The sequence below is a fragment of the Epargyreus clarus genome, unplaced genomic scaffold, assembly GCF_041222505.1.
Source record: "Epargyreus clarus isolate Ecla_fem2 unplaced genomic scaffold, WU_Ecla_fem_2.2 ptg000009l, whole genome shotgun sequence".
Classification (NCBI taxonomy): domain Eukaryota; kingdom Metazoa; phylum Arthropoda; class Insecta; order Lepidoptera; family Hesperiidae; genus Epargyreus; species Epargyreus clarus.
In genome coordinates, this window is record NW_027332217.1 from 14,768,865 (window position 1) to 14,792,789 (window position 23,925).

At 36.0% G+C, this 23,925-nt stretch overlaps 1 protein-coding gene and 1 long non-coding RNA gene across 2 annotated transcripts in view; both read left to right on the forward strand.

Moving 5' to 3' along the window:
* The window catches only part of gogo (thrombospondin-1 like protein golden goal), a 238,814-nt gene that overhangs the window by 28,245 nt on the left and 186,644 nt on the right, over positions 1-23,925 (forward strand). The gene's annotated exons all lie outside the window — the stretch shown is intronic.
* On the forward strand, positions 1,041-1,909 carry LOC140745065 (uncharacterized). Its single transcript, XR_012102616.1, has 2 exons — positions 1,041-1,564; positions 1,648-1,909. It is a non-coding gene; the product is annotated as an uncharacterized LOC140745065 (long non-coding RNA).

A 23,925-nucleotide genomic window follows, 5' to 3' on the forward strand; every position in this document is an offset into this window, starting at 1 on the left:
TATTAAACTACTGTATGATTTCAATGTTACACTTTGAGATATTATTATGAATACAATTTAGGAAATATTTCAAGTTAGCATATTATGAAAGCCGTTCAGTGTAGATATCATTAAATTTTAAACAAAAAAGCTTTCTAGCAGCATTTTGTAGAAATAATTATGAAAACGAAATAAAACGAGTGAAATTTATGTTCAGCAAAATGTATTATAAATCCATATACAACGTGGGTTTTTTTAAAACAAATAAGTACTTAGTCTTTTGTTCGTCTTCGGATTGCATCATTACGGTCTTACCGCGTAACTAAATACCAAGGGAAACTTTCCCTGCAGCTCGCTGCGTTACTCTGAAGTCTGAACTTTCAGAGAACACCTTTTGTGAAGAACCTTATCTTGGCTCCCAGTGAAAATAAAAAAGTAACAGAATGCCGCGGAAACTGTCCCGGAATCAATATCTGAAATAAAAATAAAAAATATGAGGCTTTTTCTTGATTTTAATTATTGCGATTATATTTAATTTAAGATGTACCTATTCGTACAGTAGGTAGGTACATCTTAAATTAAAAGAAATAGTAGATATTAAAATGCCGTGACGAGAGTTCCAGGTTCGAGTCCTGAAAAGTAATCTTTAAATAATATTTTAATATTTCATGGGTCTGACAGCTCTAATCATTTATAGACATAATAACACCCAAAATGCTAAGTAGGCATTCTAAAGCATCTATAAGCGTTAAAAGCCCTCTAAAAGTTGTAACGAAATGTCAACACAACTACTTATCCTCCATTCATTGTATCTGAGATTCTTTGGGCACATCTCAAATAGAATCGTCATCTATAGAATTTGTCAGGTTTTTGTAGACGTCTCTTTCCTCGGAGTTGTAAGAGCTCTTACAGATGTATTTATTTGGCTGATAAATCTTTATAAGGCTTGAGTTTCGACCACGTTTGATATTATGTTCAAAGGCGTAGGTAATTATTAGTATAAGGAGTTTTACCCATGTCTCTTTTTTTATTTTATAAATGACATAACATAGGTCAACAATTTTTAAATTTTTTTTTGTGCATGAGTTTTACTTAATATATTCTGATTATATAAGCAAATATATATAAAAAAATGAAATTACAAATCGATAATATTTGCTTTTATAGAAATTAGAGCAATTTAACATTTTTTTATTTTCGAGTCCAATAAAGTCGGTCTTGGCACACTAACGTTGTCAAAAGAGTGGCAAGGGGGCGGAGTGTAGTGTTTCTTGCATCGCTCCTTGTGTACGAAAGTAAGTGATTGCTTATTTCAGTGGAATAACGTAATTCATTTTTTTTTTCGTTGTATCAGTCTGTACAAAATGACTTCGAGATGTTGTAAACGAGACGCCGACATATTTTATTATATTTGCGGCGAATTTATGACAAAATGAGAGAAAAAGGACGATTTATGTACAAATTTAAAGATTTCCGAGGCATACCAACTTACTTCCATCTGTATACTGTATACCTGTTAAAAATCAAGATAAAAAATGGGCCTCACATATTGTGTCAGGTAACACTTGCAGAAATATTCTGGACGGTGAGTTTATATTCATTTTTTTAATTTAATAGCTATTTTATAATAACTTTAATTAGGTTATAATATGGTACGTTTTATTGTAGGTTGGTACCGAGGTGAAAAAAGAGCAATGAAGTTTGCAGTGCCAAGATTTTGGAGGATACTCAGTAATTATCGCATAGATTGTTATTTTTGTATTGTGAATCCACACAAAGATAATAAAATCAAAGAAAACATATTATCCGGATCTACCAACGACTGTTTAGTGTTGATTAATAAGTACTTGCATTCTATTTTAAAATTTCTGTTATAAGAATGTATCATTAATTGATGTTTGTGTATCTTTTAATAAATCAACTGTGTCCATTTTTCATGTGTTATTGAGCGTTTCCTATCTTTAAAATTATATAAAACAAATTGTGTGTGATATATTATCGATCTTTTTTATTCGTTTGAAGGACTTATTGCTGCCATTATGTGTAGAATATAACATCGTTCAAATGTCCGCACGGCTTTTATGGTTATGGTCTGCAAAAGGCAGAGTTCTTATGGGCGACGGGAAATCGACTGTCTCAGATTCTAGTGCACACTCTCACGGACAGCGGCGATGTTTTCGGCAGATCTTCCGTTTCGTTGATATACGAATGTTAGTCAATCATTTAATGACCCAGTAGACTATAATTTATCCACCAGATTGCGAATAGTCTTCTCGGAAGGACGATTATGGCGACCACGCGGTAGCGGACGATTGTAGCACGCGTTGCCCGAACAGAATAGCTTTTTGATACAATAATTTTATTATTTGTTCATGTTGTTGAATGCTATAAACGTCCATGGTAATTTGGCAAAACAAACTGAATAAATTAAAACTAATTTGACAGATGTTGCTTCAGTAAGATGACCGTTATCAACTTTCAAAGTTCGGAAGTCCTTGTTAGAAGACCCTATATTTTCATTGATTTGAATTTTCCAATTTGTACACATAAAAGTAAATTCAGAACTATTTTCTGTTCTTTTTCTTATTTCTAGGTATAAAAGGAATAAAAATAACGTATGTATAACCCATGCTCAAAAATTCTGTAGACCGATAATATGTGCTTTTACCTCAGGTTAGAAAGAATCGCTATGTGTATTGTCAGTATTGTCACTCATATGTACCTATATACCTGTTGGTAAATTAATATGACATCAAAGTTTTCAGACACGGAAATTATGATATCTATGTTTATGTAACATATTTTTTGTGTCCGCCACATAACATAGGAAATTCTAAGTTAGGAGTGCAGTAAATGCTTTATTAATAAAAGGTATGTATTATCTTGAATTACATTATACGCATAGTTAGAGCTCTACAAAATCAATAAATGAAGTAAACATGTACATACATCTGTGTATGTAAGCAAACACCATGGTATATCATACCTACGTATCATTTTCAGTGAATATACGAGGACAAAATAAAAAGTAAAATAAAAAGTACAACATAAGGTTAGCTGACGCTTAGCAAAGGTAATAGATTTTTTCTTTACATCACTTATTTGCATAATAGACTCATGTAACTGATCAGTTCATTACCCGCGCACAAACTTCAAGATTATGAAAACTGTTCGCGTGTATGTTCCTATATAACTCGTATAAAAACAGGATACATAAACAAACGAGGATCTTACATAAGCAATTTGGTCACGCGATTCCGTTAAACGTTATGTCGACATTTACTTAGTCAATTTGGACGCACGAGTTTGGAATGTCTGTTATTCGTAATATGTTATCCCTGTTATTTATATTATCTTTTATATTTTAATTTGTTAATATCTGTGATGATATTAAAATGATAGTAGGGGGAAAATATAACGTGAGCTAAATGTGATATTAAGCATTTGTATATGTTAGTCCACCAATTTGGCCAGCGCGGTGGATTATGTACCGTCCAACTTCTCTCACTGTAAGAGGTGACTCGTGACCAGTACCCTTACCAGGAGTTTTTCCGTTTCGACAAATATGACTGTTTTGGTATTTGTTTACGTATGCTAGGGCGCTGATTGGAATTTGTATGGGCAAATACGTAAACAAATACCAAAACAGTCATATTTGTCAAAACGTAAAAACTCCTGGTAAGGGTACAGCAGAGGGACAATAACTAATTGAGGGGAATAATAAGGATTAACGACGAATAAGTTTAATAGACTGACTGTATCACTTTTTGTTATTCGATCCATGTATGAATTCGTTACACTTTATGATTAAGTCATAAGTAAAATTCGTCAAAAGATGATGTAACGCAGACTGCCTGACACATATGACGATGCACCATGTTAGTACCTACCCCGATGACAATGTACAACAACAATGTACCCCGGTTCCAAATGGATTAAGTACAGATGTAGGTACATAAGTGGCAGTGATCATTAGGTAGATTGTACCCTACTTTTTACTTATTAACAAAACTCAGAACGGAATACTAAACTTAATAGCAACGTGAATAAAACGATTACAATACGTGAATAGTAGGAAAAAGTACATAGCGCGAAAAACATTCAAGTATGCACTTTTACCCATACAGCGCATCATAAATCGTTACAAATGAGGCTCACCTCATTCATTCTTTCGGTGTCACTTCCAGTTGGCAGAAATTGCCAAAATTACCGAGATACTGGCCATAATTCGCTTGACTGCGCTTACGCGGGGATATTTGGCAAGTTTTGCCAGTTTTCCTGCTTATATCCTTGCAAATGACGTTTAGTTTGTCCGCATTTCGGACGTAAGAATTCATTTGAACTGGCAACTTTGTTACGGTTGGGGAAAATGTTGTTATATGTGTATTATGTGTGAAATTACCTACATACGATGTGAAAAGAATTTCCTTCTGGTGAAGCACGTGACGTAACGGTTAACATACCGGTCCGGTCTGATACGCAGAGGGTGCCGGTTTCAATCCCCGGACAGACAGATATTTTAATGATGAATTCAGATTTCAGTTCTGAGTCTGAAAGTTTGTGTGTTTTGTGACACCTAACACACTGTAAATATAGAAGGTATCTTTTAAAAGACATCTTTTTCTGAGATATTTCAAGAGCACTGCGACATAGGACATTTTGAAAAGATGTAAAAACAGTTGGTGATGCGTCAGTGACTCTTCTTATGTTGTAACAGCGACGTTCACAGTTTTCCATGAGGTTTAACCTCAACCTTAGGTGAAATAAAACCCCCAAATAAATTAAACAATTCATTTTGCTCATGAAATTTTATTTTGAGCCATTTTTATTATATTGCACATTGTATTAATGTAATGGGAGCACGAACGTATATTTGCGTCGGCTCGTCTATTCGACGAGCGTGTAAACAGCCGCTGTGCACATAGTTATAAAACTATGAAGGGCTCGACAATTTTCCCTCAATTTTCCGTTGCAACGTTACGCTAATGAAGTTCTTTGTTTGCTCTATTAATTACTTCACCGCTTTCGTTGTAAGCGAAACTTAATAAGAGTTCTGTTGTACACCGGTTCGTTATTGAAAATAGATGGTTGGGAAAAAATATGCGTGCTTTTGTTACTTCCATAAAGAAAGTTAGTATGTTGTTAGAGGATACTAAATAGGATGTACCTAAGTGTTTAATAATGTTGAAAGTTATGTATTACAATATTAACAATGGCCATTTTTTAGCTTTATTATAAAAACGTTAGCTGTATTTTTATACTTTAACTATGATTTCTTATTTATACAAAAATCTGGGTTCGTCATGTTACGTTGATTTAATTGCAAATAGTTCATTTAATGAAATCTCGGAGTTGTATGGCCGGTCACAGGTGTTCTGCAATTTTCGAGGACAAAATTGGATTATCTTATAAAGGTCATTATTGTAGAATCACTAAAATACGAATTTTATTATAGGTTTAATGGGCGTTATATAATATAAAAATACGTTCACCCTTCAATTGCTATAGGGAGAACTTTCGGGCGGTGCGCCTTGCGCTACGTGAATTCAGTGATGTGTTACAGAATTAGTCTGCAACTATCTTTATTACTAGATTTCCACATGTATATAGGATTAGATATCAACCTGAGGTCAGAACATGAGGACAACAAAACAGAACACAGCAGCGTTTAACACTTCTGTTATGAGGCAGAAATAGGTGTAGTGGTGGTGCCGTCAGAGTTGAACCACAGTGTTCTACCATATTCAAGCTTGCGACCATCCTCGAGTATAGTTCAGTTCAACCAGAAAACTTCAGTTTAATCATATCATATTGGATTACCAAAGTATTTGTGTCGTCTTCAAAATTATTTAATGTACATTTTTAAAATAGAACTTTAAATTTTAATACTGTGTAAATAAACACAAATACGTTTAGAAATTATAATATGTTATTGAAGTCAACGGTAGAACTTTGTTTATGTAGTGCATTCGTAGGTCGCATGTCGCGTTGGCCCAAGTCACCCTTAACTAAACACTTGATATGGCATCAACACACGCCATGCTAAGCAGTAACTGACATTAACGTCATAGGGCTTCCAGCTTAGTCTTGTAGGCTGACTTCACGGGTCATTGACACAGAACAAGGCTTTGTTGTGAAGAGTTTTATAATGCAGCACGCATAAAAAAAGTTTTGAAACTATTGCATGAAAAAGTAGTATAATAACCATGTTACTTAGGAAAAACATGTAGTTCTCTGTAGCCTAATTAATAGAAGTCGTCGTTACTGGCCGACTACTAGGTACGGGCCTCCTCTCAGAATAAGAGGGACTTAGGCTAAAGTCTAAAAGTAAAGTGCGAATTGGTAGACTGCACACATCATGAGAACTGTTGAATTTGTAGGTTTCCTCGAGATGTTTCCCTTCATCATTATAACTGGTAATTAATTTCTAATACGCACATAGCCTTGAAAATCAAGGGTGCGTGTCTCAGAGTCTTGATGGAAGGTCGAGTTTTAAACATTAAGGCTTCACTGCTTCTAAGGGCACAATTATGTCTAAATAAACAGACAAAGTAGGTACGCTATACCCTAACTCGAACATAATCTAAGTTTCCCTTTGAACCCTTACCAAAATAAGGGCGTTCCCGTTATTACAGATAGTGTTTATGAAAACCACTCTACATAATAAAACACTCCCTTGAAAAGTACCCTTTCCCACTTTAAGAAATTAAATTTTATTCTGTCCACTCAAGATTTATTATGGCTTAAATAGAGTCATGGTCAAGGTTGTAGGTCTTTGAAGGGTTATAAGTGAAGTTTCGAGTCAAAAGGGGCATCCCTTTAAGAGGCATGCCCTTTTGTGCTGCCGTAATGGATGTAAAGACTATTTTTAGGTTTTATTTAAAAGCAGTTCAATTAAGACGGAAAAGCTTTTACATAGTTTCCTTACAGGTATACAATTACAGATTCATTTTCTGTTTAGGTTCAAAAATCTACCACTTTTCTGAAGTTTAGTGATTAGAAGTTTGAGTGGCACCTTGATAACTATTTCAGGTAGTAATTAGTAGGTTAGTACCTACGGCATTTTATTCTTTAATGTAGCAAAGTAAGTATTGTTATCGGTCTTTAATGTGACTTAGATAGACATGTGTTACTACTTGCTACCCCTGAGGATTAAATTTCTTTTCCGTAACATTGAGTTGATTAGTACATTTTAGTACCGCGAATGGATACGGTCCCTGCGCATAAAATGTTGCCGATAAATGTATGTAATTTAAATTGTGATCTAAGTCAATAATAATCATAACATTCTTTTTATAATATAGGAGTAGCAGACGAGCATGCAGTCCACCTGATGGTAAGTGGCTACTGCCGCTCATGGACATCTGTAATCAACTCCAGATAGGCTGTTATTAGGTAGAAATAGGTGTCGCGGTTGTGCCCCCGGACTTAAATAACAAATACGACCGAATTTATCGTAGAAAGTGAAACACGAAATCTCTTTAACCATCGATATAGATATCATGTTGTTGATATGTCTGAGTTTTTCTGAGTGCCTAATTGAATTTCTTTTCGTTTGGGAGGATGATACGAAAACAAGTGTGTTATCTGTTGCCAAAGAATTACGCCAACGCATTGAAATCTGAAACGATGCCAAGATTGATTTCTTCTTGATTAGATTTGTTTTTGTGACCTTTGTTTAACGGGAACGGGTAATGGACATTTACATTTTTAATAACTCTAATGTACACGACCTTAGGTTAGAATTAACGCGGAACTGAGACATTTTACTATGTTTAGCAAAGGGAGAGCTCCCGCCGGGCTAGGTGATCATGCCCGGAGAGCGGTCGTGCTCCGACAGTCTCATTTCGGATCTTGTATATATGCAAGATATTTAGAAAACTTCGATAGCGTGATTCAGCAGCGCCATCTCTTGACGAGTAGGGGGAAGTCGCTACATATGTCATGATATGCGGTTTTTTAGTTTCTTTATTGCCGACATTTCGACCCAGTTGCATGGCGGCGAAACTGTGGTGGCGGGGATAGACCGTTGACAAGGACTAGTGGTAGATTAATCTATCTACCCTACGTCCTGGTCGGTAAAACCGCGTATTGTAAGTACTACATATAAGAACAGAAGAAGAAGAAAATGTCCCTAAAATAAGTCTCAAAGATATATTTATTTATATTTCATGAATATGTACATAAGTAAGTTGCTATAAATTATAGTCGCTGCATAAATTAACGATACGACGGCAAATCTTATCCTTGTATTTCATTTTTCTTTTCAACTCAATTAAAAATCAGCTGGATTTTTCCGTATTCAAATTATGAAAGGATTAAGCGTATTCCGAATGTACGTTAATTGCAGGGATGAGAGGAAAGGAGCACGCAGTCGAACTGATTGGTAAGTAAGCGGCATCTACTGCCTGTGGGTATATGTAATCGAATCCAAATGGATTGAATACATTAGTACAATCTGCAGTAGCTACAGATGCGTCGTATTAATAAATAAACCACTGATGGCTAAGTATTTGTCTCTTTTTACTACACTCTTCAATTGAGAACACATCATCTTAACAGTGAAAAGACGCGGAATTGTTCTTTTCTTACAAAACTCACGAAACCGCAGTTTTGTGCTATTACGGAAGTGACCGCAAACTCTGCGGAATACGATCGCAACTCGCACGGAAGGATATCGATACGCAAATCATCGTTGCAACGGAAAATCAGACAATCGCGTACGTCGCAGATATAAATCGCGCCAATAAAATTGAAACTGTCTTCTACCTTCATAGATTAGTAAATATTACTCACTCCTAACAAGAAAATGTACCCAGTTTTGAGAATTGAAATAGTTGCGTAAAAAAGTTTTGCCACGTCTCCGTGCTAAAATGTCCCTAAAATATTTGAAATTATTATTTATTTATTACTTAAATTACGCAGTATTAGTTATTTATTCGTAAATTTTCTCTAAAAATGTTTTTATTTGTCAAGAATAAAAAAAAAGAACTTACTAAAATAAGCCGTTTGTGGCTTCATTCAATTTCAAGGCGGCGAAGTATCTTTACTAATCTATGTCTACCTTATACATTATCATATTCGAGTATTGTGGTTCCGCAACCCCGCGCGTTCTGAAAAACGCCCCGTGAGTACTAAGCCCAACACTATTAGGCAAAAATAGATGTGAAGGTTGTTTCGTGTAGTTGAATTGAAAAGTGTTGTGTCGTCCGTCGCCCTCTGTCCAGTATTTAATGCGATATAATTTAGGGCGTAAATGACATGGCCCATTAATCATCAGGATGGCCCTTCTGTGTCCATTTATCATCCTCGAGCCTTTTCTAGCGTATTTAGGTACATTTATATTTCTGCCCTCCAGTTCCTTTAAATTGTTTTATTTTTTACGGCTCACATGACGAGAATTAACTCATGTTAGTAATTTTTTGAACTGTAAGTACCTATTTCGTACTTACGTAAACGGTTTTAAAATAAATATGATTGTAAGTCTATTTTGATAAAATCAGAGATACAGTTTTCTACACTTATAAATTCGCGTTTGTTCTGTAAAAATTGACATGTATACGTATAACTTACATATACGTAGAACGTTATACTCGTATATACGTTTTATATACGTAGAACTTTCGCGTATAGGTTTTCTTACAACGTTTTTCTTTACTTTTTAACAAGCGATAATTAATTTATATTATGTACAAGCTGTAGATGTTGTTTTCCGCTGCTGTTTTCCGAGCTTTGGTATGTAGTATGTTCGTTATTGCTACGACATTCGGCTTTTTAGGACAGCTTACAAAGAACTTTTTTAAGGATAGATTTGTTAATTAATTCTCTCATTCTAAGTATTTAATAGAATTCATGACGATTATTACACAAATTTATTTCCATTTGATTCGAATTTTACAATAGGTTGTGATAAACATAGTTTGTATATGTGTGCCCCTGTAGTTTCGGGACCAGAATAGGGCTACGGTATCCCCTGCCTGTCGTAAGAGGCGACTAAAAGGGGGCTTCCGGGGTTGTGGGTGGCAAGAGTGGGAGCTCGAACCGCCCAGCCAGCGGCCCCGGGAAGGACGGCGGTATGTGTGGTACGCACCAGACGGTACGTACGTCGTACGCACCAGACGGTGTGGCGAGCGCCAAGCTCACCTGGGCGGAGCCCGACGGGGCATCGCGCTAAGAGGGCTCCGGTTGCGTTCCTTTGGAGATCCCGGAGCCCTCAACGCAGCGCCGAGGACGGCCACCGGGGGGGTTTTAGTGCGGTAAGAATCCCACATAACCCTACGTCGCTCCCACGACACTGGGTACCTTTTGAAGGTTTCCCCCTCGTAAACAAAAAAAAAAAAAAAGTTTGTATATGTGTATCGGGCAAGACGAGCCTATAACTTTCAAATGATAGCTCCTTTTCTTGAAAATTTAAAAAAAACATTGGTATAATAATAATGAAGAAGAGACATTTACACTGAGCGTTCCAACTTAGTTCACCTAGAGGACTCTAATCCTAACGGGAGTTGAATAGAGTTGTTCATGAACGACAATTGCCACTTATCCTTAAATAGACTGCAGGTAGTTTGCTACTACCTAGCGACAGCAGGATGGACGGCGGTCTGTGTGGTCGCATACCGTCGTGCGCACCAGACGGTGTGGCGAGCGTCAAGCTCACCTGGGCGGAGCCCGACGGGGCAATGCGCTAAGAGGACTCCGGTTGCGTTCCGTTGGAGATCACGCAGTCCTCTACGCAGCGCCGAGAACGCCACCGGGGGGGTTTTAGTGCGGTAAGAGTCCCACATAACCCTGTGTCGCTCTCACGGCACCGGGTACCATTTGAAGATTTCCCCCTCGTTAACAAAAAAAAGGTACTTTGCTACTTCTATAATAGAAGAAATATAAGAACCAGACTAAAATATATTTAAGACCACAAAGTCTAGCGAACCAATAGCATAACTTAACCCGACCCATAAATTATTTAGCGGTCACTCAAAGCGAGCAATAACCAACTTCTCGACAAATTGAGCGAGCTTAATAGAGCAACTCCAAAAGCAATATCTTACTTGCCAAAATCCAAGAGGTCAGAGAATATTGCAACGCCTACCATCTAACATGAAGTGGATAACTTATCGTTTTAGGTTGCTCTTAGAATTTTGACCCTAATACTAAACTATTACTAGTTGGTACAATATCGGTGGCGTATATCTAAACGTAATTAAATTTGGAAGGAAGCATGTTAAACATGTGTTGTAAATTGTAATGTGTTAAATGCCGATTGACATAATAGCTTTTTTTTGCATGTATAAAGTACCGAATGAGTAATAAGGTACTTTATATTAATTACAATCTAGCCTACTATAAGACTAATGAGTAATTTTACGCTAACTTAAACTGCTAAATAATCATATAATGAAGGCGGCGTCCTCTGACACTGCACTTCTTTGTTTTAACACATAAGGGAGTAGATACATTGTTCTTGTGTTCTATAATGTTCACTTATCACTATTTCACTAACACTACACTGTGTCATGTCATTAACTCAAATGGTTTAGTTTAGTTTGTGGACATAATAGCTGATGAGATGATCATTGCAGTCTTAGGTAATGGGAGCGTAGCTGTAATCTAATTCAGGGAGCACTCGGGTTTTATATAGAGTTATTTACAAATGTCCTTGGGCGGCAGTGACCACTTACCATCAGATGGACTGTAAGCTCTCTGCTATTCTAATATTACAAATAGAGAAATTTGTAATTGTATTTAAGAACATTAAAAGGCTTAGGTTACAAAAGCAACATAAAGTTACAATAATGTATATCTCTACGGACAAATTTTATAGAATCGTTAAATAGGCACAGAAACCCGCCTAACAATCAAGCCTTTTTTAATTTACTCTTTTTAACAATGCGGTAAAAATAAAAACTTTCGTATTTACCTACTCCAGTCGGAAGTTTGGCAAATATTTGCTCAAAACGAGTTCAAAATGAAACCACTCACAAGGAAGGCCGCGTAATGTGTGGAGAACATGTGTGGAGTGTCCTAATTAAGCGAGGCTTGTCGCTTTGTGTGTGAACATACATTTGTGGTGTACAAATTAGCTAATTATAATTATAACATTTCATTTCACTCAAATTATACAGGGCCCGAATTTATTTGTTACGTGTTTTCGGGGATAATAAAATGGTAAATTACTTTTAATACATGATTCTAGAGTTGACGGCAAAAGAAGTAAACTGACAAATATGGAAATCCACTTCAAGATAGCTGCGGTATAATTCTTTAAATTGTTATTCTACAGTTTTATAGCCAATATATATATCAATTTCAGTTTTACTTAGTCCCTATATGTAATTCTGTGAGGGGTTTCAGTACATGTTTCGTACAAGTTCGATACAAAGGTAAAGTCGTTATTCTTACACGTCGTTAAGGGTAACTAGAGAAAAATATTTTCTAAGCCTTAGTCTAAAAGTAAACTTCAAAGGGCTAATTGGTAGTATTCTATCACTATATGCATTCACGATTAATATCGAATGTACTTAAGCGAAAATGGAAATTTTAAAAACGTTGACAAGCATATAAATAATATTTTTTCCTTATACCATTTGTATATATTCCAATGGATATCCGTATATCAAATGTTATCGTGACCACAAATTTGAAATTAAAACAAGGAATAAAACACTGGCCTCTGGGTTTCACAAATGAAAGCAACAATTCATATTTATGCGTCTGTCGGGATTATCTACGCGACATAAACTCAAGCCACCCCTATAGAGGCGGCAGGTAGGAACGTACTTGCTTAGGTTTAAATTTTAAACGAATCGATACTGTTGTACTTTAAATATATGGGAAAATTTTGGCAATTAATTGAGTCATTCGGTGTTAGAATACAATACAATACAAATGTAATACTTATTGCATATTGATGAGTAAATATTGCTTTTCACTCAATAAATCGATAGTTGTTCTTTGAATATATGGCAAAATTTTGTTTTGGGAATGAGGGAATCATTAGGAGTACAGTTAGAACAATATAGCACAAATACATATTGTATATGAGTAAGGGTTGTCTTTCACTTTAACTGTGATCCTATTTCAGCGTAGCGCTGATGTGTTTTGGTTAGAAGGGTGTGGTGAGCCACATTTACTTTTTCGCGTGCCAACTCTTTGTTTGTAATTAAAAGCTAGGTCTTGCATGTTCCTTTGATAGATCATTTTATGAATAAAAATATTTACAGCTACGCAGCAGTAACTTAAATAAGAGCTCAGAATATATATTTTTATGTCCGTCAGCTTATTGATGTCGACGTTTCGACTAAGACCATTATAAGTAATATTATTTTTGTAATAACCACCGTATTTGGTTTGATTCATTTAAATATATAACAAGCACAATATTCCAAAATTCAATCAGTGATTATATTCCAGGAAAATTCCTGAAGAGTTTCATTGGTAGTGCCTATAACCTTTACAATAAGAATTTACCTCACCGTAGCTTTTAAATACAAACCGTTTAAAGACAAACACATATGGTAAGGTTATGCCTCGTAAAAGCCACTGATTCCGTACCTTGTGTAACGGAGCGTATGTTACCTCTATTGCGCCATGTGTGTGCTCGTTTGTGCCCAAAGGTCTCGGTAGCAATCACAAGGGTCGAGGGTCGAGCGGGGTAAAGTATTGCGTCCACCGCTAATCGAGTTTACGCCGATTGTGTTACAGGATGTACGTGGGGTTACGGAAAAGGTGAGGATTAATGTTACAATGGAATACAAAAAATATGTAAATGTAAACAATGTAAATAAAAAGAAAGTAAGTAAGTAGATAAAGATAAATCTCGTAGATCTTAAAGCCAAAGCCAAATGTCAAAACAAAATTTTGTACAAGAGGTACTTATTTGTATATAACGTAGATAGGCTCTAGAAAAGAATATTTTAAAATTCGACCCCTAAGCAGGCTAAACAGGGGATAAAAAATAGTACAATAAATTATAAATTTGCTGGTCGCGCATACAACATCAATTCTCCCTCTACTCCATTGGGTAATGTGCGAGAAGATTATGGGATTTAACCCAGGAGAAAAACCACGTATTTTTTTTTGCAAAGATTAAGTTATGTTAATTTGTCATCGTGCTACATATTTTTGAAGGAGACCAGCATAAGGTCTGGCATGAGGTGAAATCTACCAATTCGCGCTTGATCAGCGTGGCTATCGGTAACCTGAGAATAGAGTTCATAAATTGATTATTGACATTTAAGATTACAATATTTTAGCCTCGACCTCTCGTCTCGCCTCGTATAAATACCGGCCTTATTAAAAGCTGTAACTATGATAATGACCCGCCATTTTCAATTTCGCAACACTGTGAGCTGCATACTCGTAAAATAATCAGCTCAACATCAACTATATTATGGATCGTGTAATATAACTTAATTCTGCTTAACTACGTGCTACGTGGGATACATTGTTAATTTAAAATTCTTGAAAATATTATTTTAATATTTATTAAGTTAAAATAGTATTTATGTAGTTAACATAGTATAGTCCGCAACTTCTAGTCCGCTCTGAACATAGAAAAGAATCGCGTTGCCATAGAAAATTGTACGACTACACCTGCTCGCACCAATTTCAGAGCGGACTAGCAGTTTGGCGCGGACTACACCCGCTTTTAAACCGTGTAGCACAACACCCTTGCTGTCATGTGGGACGCGTATTTATGTAATTTATATTAAAAAAAAGTTTTTTACACAAGGTTATTTGTTTATCTTATATTTCTCAGAAAACTATTTAAAAAAAAAACAGTAGAAATATTGAGCCCTCCATATACACACGAATCTACTTAATGAAAATAAACTTAAATTATAACATTTTATTTCTCACAAGATGAAGTCTTGTTTGCCACCCTATTAAATTATCACGCGTCACGCGTTTACGTATAGTATAAGTACTTGAATTACAACATAGGTACATCACATTAAAATATCGCTTATTTTGATATTTTGACAGCACCTGCCCCTACAGCCCCTATCCCTAACGTCCGTGTACCAATTATTTAAACTCAATCGTCCCCTGTCTCCCCTTTGTGAGGCAGATAGCCGTGTTACCTGTCTACACAACCATACACATCAGTCGTATATACGGGGTAAATAGGGGAAGTTTACGTCTTAGACCAGTCGTTACTAATTTTGTTAGGGTGACATACATCCGAGTAAGTTTAATTTATTTTTAAACAGGTACATTCCATTTTATCGGCCTTTTTTTATAGCTTTCGCACAACATTCGACAGAACTTTAAAAGTTTAGTATTAGAGTATGACTTTTTATTTTTATTTATTTTATTTATCCTATTGGTGACATACGTGCTTCAAAATAATATGTATGTAACCTCGGGTTAAAATTTTAACTTTAAGCTAGATAAATCTGAAAAATGTAGAGAAATAAAACTTGAAAACATTTAAAAATGATTTGTTTTTATAGGGTGTTTTAGATAGTTTTTAACATAACGTTTGTTTTATTATTTTTAGGTTAGTGAGTAAAGAAATTTAATACTTCAGTTTTTGCATATATTATGCCTATATTATGCATGTTCTGAAACGCACTTGATTATTATAAAAGTTAATATTTATCTTTGACACTTACTAATAAATAGGTATTTTATATCTAAGTCAAAGTGATATTTTAATCAGTGCTATACAACTCAGTATGGACCGTATACGTATGTGATGCAGAATTTAATATCCTGTTAAACCACACGAGAGCTGCATGCAGTGTATTTGTGAATAAGCTCCAACATTTGCATGCGAAATGCTATATTGCTACCTCCCTGCATCTGGGGATCTACGCTGTTATTTTTGGCGCTAGGACACTTTCAGTAGTGTATATTACTGTGTTTTATTTTGAAGGGCGTTGTAAGACAGGTGTTCAAGAATTAGAAGGTGGTAGAACACTGTGGTTTGACTCCAGCGGCACTACAGACACACCTATCTGTCTAATAACAGCAGTGTTTACCGCTGGTGTGTTCTGGTTTGAAGGGTGTGCTAAGGGAGACATACTTTTCCGAAGCATTCCAGCTTAGTCATCAGGGCCGACCTCAGGTAGGAATTTAATCTTATCTGTGGTTGATTATATGTAAAAACAACTTCAAAGACGACGTCGCAATGGAACCTATGCGCTTGAAATTCTTTAAAAAATCTAAAGAGAGGAATTTAATAATGCATGTGTCCGGGGCATGTGACTGTAACTTAAACAGCTTTCATTCTGAGAGGAGACCAGTACGCTTACCATGAGTTTTCAAAACATCCCACAATTTTACGTTACGTTTATTCCATCCATTATTCTGTTTCGTTTGCTTAGTAGACTGAGTAAGCGTAACAATAAGTAAGTGATCAAGTCTTTTTGTCTGCCTCACATGTTCGCAAAAAAGAGAGACAAAACATAAAGCGCCATTTGTCACTTTAGACATTTAATGTTACGTTACTGACATTATAGTTCTGATACAATCCGCTAGGGGGGCTGATTGGAAATTGTATGGGCAAATACGTAAACAAATACCAAAACAGTCATATTTGTCAAAACGTAAAAACTCATGGTGAGGGTACTGTGACCAACAGTAGGATACTTACATACGAGTAGGTTCACACTACACTCACCACAATATAGACAAGATGCTGAAAATCAAACCACTTAGGTATTACTCAATCGGATTACCGCATTGAGAAATGGTAGAGATTGTTAACATTTCTATCCAATAGCTGTGTGGAATGGAATGAATGGGATCAAGCAACGTTATAAGATATTATTCCGCAAGGGATTTGTTATCATTAGAACATCTTCCGGCACTGACTTGTCTGTATACCCCGTTTATAATAGGGGATTTCTGATTCCTTATCTCAAGGTATTGGTTTTCGTACCTATTGTATTACTACATAAGGTATCTTGGAATATTGGTTTGAATTTTGGCATGTCTGTTTATAATTCGTAATTTAAATATCTTCGGTGACTAAGAAAGGTGGTAGAACCCTTTGTGGTTCGACTCCGGCGGCACCACCGCCACACCTATGTCTGCCTCATTACAGCAGTGTTAAGCGCTGCTGTGTTTTGGTTTGAAGGGTGTGGTAAGGGAGACATACTTTTCTGTGCGTTCCAGCTTAGTCCCCAGGGGTAGCGGCGCATCTGTGGACGACCTCAGGTAGGAATATCTAATCCTATCTGGGGTTGATTACAGATGTCCATGGGCGGCAGTAGCCACTTACCATCAGGTGGACTGCATGCTCGTCTACTACTCCTATATTATAAAAAAGAAATGAAATGTTATGTTACCATTATGGTTAAGAGTATATCTATCATACCATACCATACCATACTATCAGGCATGATAGTTATGCATGAGCGGTGGCCGTATTCACAAGTCCCTTTCAGGAATTAGTAGAAACTAGAAATGCAATATGTTTAAAAACTTATTTTGAGACATTCTTATGTTAGACTTATCAAATTAGTCCTCAGGAGTAGCAACGTATCTGTGACCGACTTCAGGTATGACTCTAATCTTATCTGGGGTTGATCACAGATGTCCGTAGCGGCTACAGCGATTTACCATCAGATGGATTGAATGATCGCTTGCTATAGCTTTATTGTAAAAAAACTTTCAATAGCGGAATTTCGGATAGTGCGACATCTATAAAGATAGTCATTATTAATATATGAAAGACCATAGACTATGGAACCATTTATTTTTTAATTTTCTTTATAAAATGATATTTTTCAAATTTGGAATTGTGTGTTGTCATAGAATGACAGTTAATAAATGACTACATGCTTAAGTTATTCTTCCAAGATCTACATATTTCACTGCATTCTATATTATTGATTGTTATTAATAATCTTGTAAAATTATACGAATCAATCAGCAATTCGAACAAGAGTGTTTGTGTACCATTAAATTACTGTATTAGGTGATAAGTGAGAATATTATTTAAATAAACTGCTATATAAAATCGCCATCATAATGAAGATATGTGGATCCCATCGAAAATTATATATCATAGAAAATAAACCAAGTTGATAGCGTGATTTGTATAAATACGTTCGTTAGTAAGGCGAATAGACTTCTTAAGTTCCTATTACACTTTAATATAAGATTCTTTAATTAAATTCTCACAAGTCTCGTCGCATGCAATTTAGTTCACATATGTCGTATATGATAGAGTGAAGTAACAAATTTTCATCGTTCCCCACGTCCTACGTAAAGCACTGGTTTCACCGCGAACAAGAAGCGTATAGCGAATTTTTTTTTTTTTTTATAATATAGAAGTAGCAGACGGGCATGCAGTCCACCTGATGGTAAGTGGCTACTGCCGCCCATGGACATTTGTAATCAACCGTAGATAGGATTAGATATTCCTACCTGAGGTCGACCACAGATGCGCCGCTACCCCTGAGGACTAAGCTGGAACGCCTCGAAAAAGTCATCTCCCTTACCACACCCTTCAAACCGGAACACAGCAGTGCCTAACACTGCTGTTATTAGGCAGAAATAGGTGTGGCGGTGGTACCGCCGGAGTCGAACCTCAAAGGGTTCTACCACCTTCTTAAGGTATCTGTCAATCAAATGTATTTAGTTGAAAATAATTGTCATCATACTCACCGTCAGTCTATTACTATCCCATTACTGCGTAAAATTTATAGTCCACGCTAAACTACTAGTCCGCTCTGAAGTTGTTGGGAGCAGGTGTAGTCATACAATTGACTTTAGCGACGCGATTTATTTCTATATTCAGAGCGGACTAGCAGTTTTACGCGGACCTTTCGTTATTGGCTGGCTTACTAGAGAGAGACCTTAGCTCTCATAAGTTATAACACATCTGTGACCGACTATAGGTAGAATATGTCCTATATGAAGTTGGTTACAGGTCTCCTTGGGCGGCAGTGATCGCTTACCATCAGGTTTAATGTATGATCTTTTGCTATTTCAAACCTATAAAAAATAATGTCTACGTGCGTTTGAAAAGTGCACTGCAAGTCTCTAATTGCCGCAAATTTATAACACCGATTACTTTAAAATAATGAGATAAAAGATGTATCAATTCTTTCAAATTCTCTAAACGTATTTACAGAGAAATCGCTTGTAGTTGAAAGCTGATGCCTCCTCTGTAGGATATGTCAGCAAGCCAGAAGCATCCTCGACTCTAAGAGGATCTCTGAGGCATCCATTTCTGTGCCTCCGTCTTTTTTTCTCACAGCTATTTTGCACTCGTTCCAGTTTTAAAAAGGACTTTATATGATACGTCGCAACACTTTAGTTGGAACGTTTTAGAGCATATTTTTAGCACGTGTGAAAATACGGGATTTTCCTTTTGAAAACATCATTTTACGTATTTTTCCGTGTTTTCCCCGGTTTTGTGTACTTGTAACAGGCACGAAAATGTTCCAGATTAAGAATTTCTGACGAATAGAGAGATAGTGGTTTTATTTTTGTACTAGTCTTGCTACCGACGGTAAGTTTAGATTTTGTAAGTTTATTTTTTTTATAATATAGGAATAGCAGACGAGCACGCAGTCCACCTGATAGTAAGTGCCTACTGCCGCCCATGGACATCTGTAATCAACTCAAAATAGGTTTAATTATTACTTCCTGAGGTCGGCCACAGATGCGCCGCTACCCCTGAGGACTAAGCTGGAACGCCTCGGAAAAGTCTGTCTCCCTTACCACACCCTCCAAACCGGAACACAGCAGCGTCTAACACTGCTGTTATTAGGTAGAAATAGGTGTGGCGGTGGTGCCGCCGGAGTCGAACCACAAAGTTGAAGAAGTTGTTTTAGTTTGTTGAGTTTGGTCAAAGCAGTTAATAGCAGTGATAGCTTAGTGGTTGAAACTCCTCTGAAACGAGAGATTATCACTTGCTCTGACGGCGAAGGAAAATGTCATGTGGAAATCTACATGCCTGACAATTCTTAAAGAGAAGTTTTCAAGTGTGTTTGAACTATGCCAAATCGCATTTGGCCTGGTCAGTGAACTTTGGCCTGAACCCCTCACTCTGAGTGCGACCCGTGCCCAGCAGTGGTACAATATCGGGTTGACGACGACGTGTTTAGTCGTAATATCTGAATCCTTTTCATTTGATAAATTTAACATGAAAATAGAGTTTGGCATATATTGTATACTTTTTGAACTATCAAAGGATATGGTATTATTGTGCTTTACAAAAATATTTCGTGAAAACGGATAAATGTAGATAAATAATTTGTTATGATTTCGCTTTCAATAAAGGTACTTTTTATGGCTTTGGGCATGAAATACGTGACTTATTCAGCAGATAAAAATATTTATGAGGAAAAATGTTCTCATTTACTTTGATAATGTGAAAATACTTTTGCCTGTTAACCAATGTATGTATGTATTCGATTGTAAACATTGAATGGTTTTTATCTGATACATACATACATACTGATTAAATACAAAGAGAAAATAAATAACCTTTTATATACTTATAAGCCTTCGAAAGGGATTCCTTGAATATTGTTCTTGTGGAAACATACAAAGGCCGCTAACACCACAGGAAGGTAAATTTAAATGGATGGTTTAGTTTTGTACGTGATTATTAATCATATACGGAATCCTAAGCGTATCAGACCATATGTCTTGATGACCAGACCTGAAACAAAGAGATACCTCAACAATATACATGTTTTGTGTATTGTTACACGCTGTATACCAGAAATATAAAATTATGCCTCTACCGTACCGTCTTAAAAAACCAAACTTTGTTGGCTCCACCTTTACTTGCGTCATTTATTCTGAAAATGTTGCCGAACCACCACTTTTGTTCAACGCTAACAAGGGAAAATCATCCCTATGTGTACTGTTTAAAGTTGGTAACAATCAGGTGTAATAAAGTGTCCATATCTCTGGAGGACGGGGGTACAAATTGAACAAACAATGTATTGCGAAATGGCCGTAGAATCGTCTCTGGACGCATGCGGTTCTCAAAGTTATGGCGGTGATATGATTATTTTTACTCAATCTTATGAATTGTATATTTTTCATCTAACTAATATTGTATATTTTATGTAGATAACAGTAGGTTTAGACTGGACATAAAATATTGTCATAAGATTAATTTATATTTGTTTCGCCTAAAATAGAACATATGATTAATTTCAGTTATGCATGTATAAGTTCAGGTATGATATGAAAATTTTTGAACAGATACGATTTGAAGGTTTATTGGGTAATTACCCGAAAAACACTATTATTTATATCTTTATACTTTACAGTGAATTTACACAGAAAATTCTATGTAAAATAAAATTAAAGATAAATAATTCGCCGTAGAAATGGATTTTCAATACCATTAATTTATGTTCACTATTTAAAGCTATTTTTGCATTTTAAAATATTTTATGATATGTATAAAACCTTCATAATGATCTCATTATTTTCCCAATAGCTACGATTACATTCATTAATAAAAACAATTAGCGGTAGTACGCCATTAAGCGCAATATTCATTATGCGAGACTCTTTTCTTTAGGAAAGTTGTTTGAAAATGCCGCAGTTCCCTCCATCTCGGCGCTTGACAAACTAGCAAAGTTTGCTTTGTCTTGAACAGCGCTACGGAGGCTTAAAGGGATTAAATTTTCATTAAAACTCAACGACTGATGACAGTACTCCATAACATCGATTGCGAATAAATTATTTGTTTTAAAGTCAAGATCTGAAGGGATTTAACGCAAATTGTTATGTAAAGTTATTATTATTCCTCAATATACATTACAGACTTCTCATAATTTGATTATGATTAACATTCATTAAAAATTAAACACAATTAAAATAATAATAGCAAATTACTCGTCAAACAAAACAAATCAATTCAATTTTGAAGACAAAATGAAGTCAAGAATCACAATTTTAACATTTAATTTAATTTTAAATTAAGTTACTTTGAATTAAAACAAATATTTCTGAATGTATTATCTGTTGTCAATAAGTATCAGTATGTGATGATAAAATCAAAGTTCTCCTCTAAACCTCTTACCATCCTCTTATTAAATTATTAAGTACAATGAAGACCCTTCTCATACAAAGTTATATAGCTTACGATATAACACAGATACTTGTAAGTTTCGTCCCTCAAAAACAAAGTCTTTCAGTATTCATACTTATAGTTGCGTACATCGAAAGCAAACTCTAAAGTACTAGTACTAGTACTAGGAGGCACCTATATGCAGAATAAAGTAGGGTCCGGAAGTTTGAGCACCATCGAGCAGTGACCCTCGCCAATACATCACGGTGCATTGCGTTCCCCTCGCCGCCGGCCCCATCGCGTGCCCTTAAATGTAAGGGTCACCAATATTCCATACTTAAGTGGAACAAAAAAAAATTAAAAACGCCGCAAATAATAAAAAAGAAAACATATAACAGTGTATGTTCGGGCAAAAATTTAAGAAGATTGAATTTTTTTTTAATTGAACTCCAAATTTAATTTAATGGTCTCATCAATCAATCATCAAGGCCTATGCTTATAATTTTGCACACTTAAATATTTTAAAGTCTTAAATAACTGATTCCATCCATCCATCTTTAAAGGTGCTGCTAGACATAGCGCCTCCTCCTCTAATTGGGGCCACTTGAACCGATCTCACGGCCGACCTCAGGATATACCCCGTTTTAGAAGCAGATGACCTTGGGCAACAAAAGACATTTACCATCAGGTGGACTGCGGGTTCGTTTGCTACTTGTTTATTAGAAAAAAAAAACCATTACGACCACGATCCCGTGATCCCATGTGCCATGGCCACCCTACTCATCGCTACCCTCGATAAAATGATAAAACTTCACGCCGGACGCTCCTTTTGTGTGTTCAAGATGTATTCTCATGAAGCTTGGTCGCTTACGGAACCCTGGGTCCTTTGTGTGTCTATATAAATATTTGGGGAAATTTTTAATTTGTGGTATTATAAAAGAAATTAGTCTTTCATACTATTTTCAATCGGGAAAACTCGGCTTAAAGCTTTGTCATGATAACTGGATTTAACAGTAGCAATGTATCACAAAAAGAGTAACATGATATTTTAAGAAAATAATATTATTACAGTTCTTCATATATGTATTTGGTAGAGTTTGGTGGAGAGATGGGTGTTTCAAAAGCACTTGCAATTCACCAGATGGTAAATTATTACTGCCGCCCATGGACACCTGTCATCAGCTTCATATAGATCTGGCTCCACTTGAAGCCAATCACAAATGCCTTACCACTGCAGATGTCTGTCTGTGAAGTTGTCTCAAACATAAAGATTGCATAATCATACAAAAACATCAAAAGTATTCTTGAATACGCATACCCTTTAAACATCTACACGGCAATTTGAAAATAAAAACACATTTCAATCTGATACCATTAGTACCTGCCCCAAACGTAATTTGGATCGACATTCTATGAAGGAATTCGTTTTCCGCCTGTTTGCTTTTCATGCGTGTAAATGAGATTTACAGGGCTATTAGCGACGGCCACGCCCTCTAATACCGTAAATTAATTTGGAGCCAGCGATACGGCATTACTGCTGTGGAAGAGATTTGATTGAACCGGCCAGGAATGTAGGGACATGGCATTAAATACAAAGTGTCGATATCGATAGATCGGTACTCATGAGTAGCATCGAAAAAAGTATGGTACTCGTAAACGTCTTGAAATAAAAGTGCCGATAATTCAAAGTATCGAAACAAAAGTATCGATTTTTCTAAGGATCTGATGTCCATACGGTACTCGGGTCATTAGTTTCCCCCTAAATTCTGCGATCAACTTTTTGTGTGCCGTCGATTACCTACAAAGGTTGCTGCTCGCTGTGTTAAAAAGTCAGGTTTATATTTGGGTAATTTCTATGATTACAATGTCTTAAAAAGTGCTTATTGAATACAAGTATCGAATGCAAAGTATTGAGTTCAAAATATCGGTTTCGAAAGGAAATGTACTCG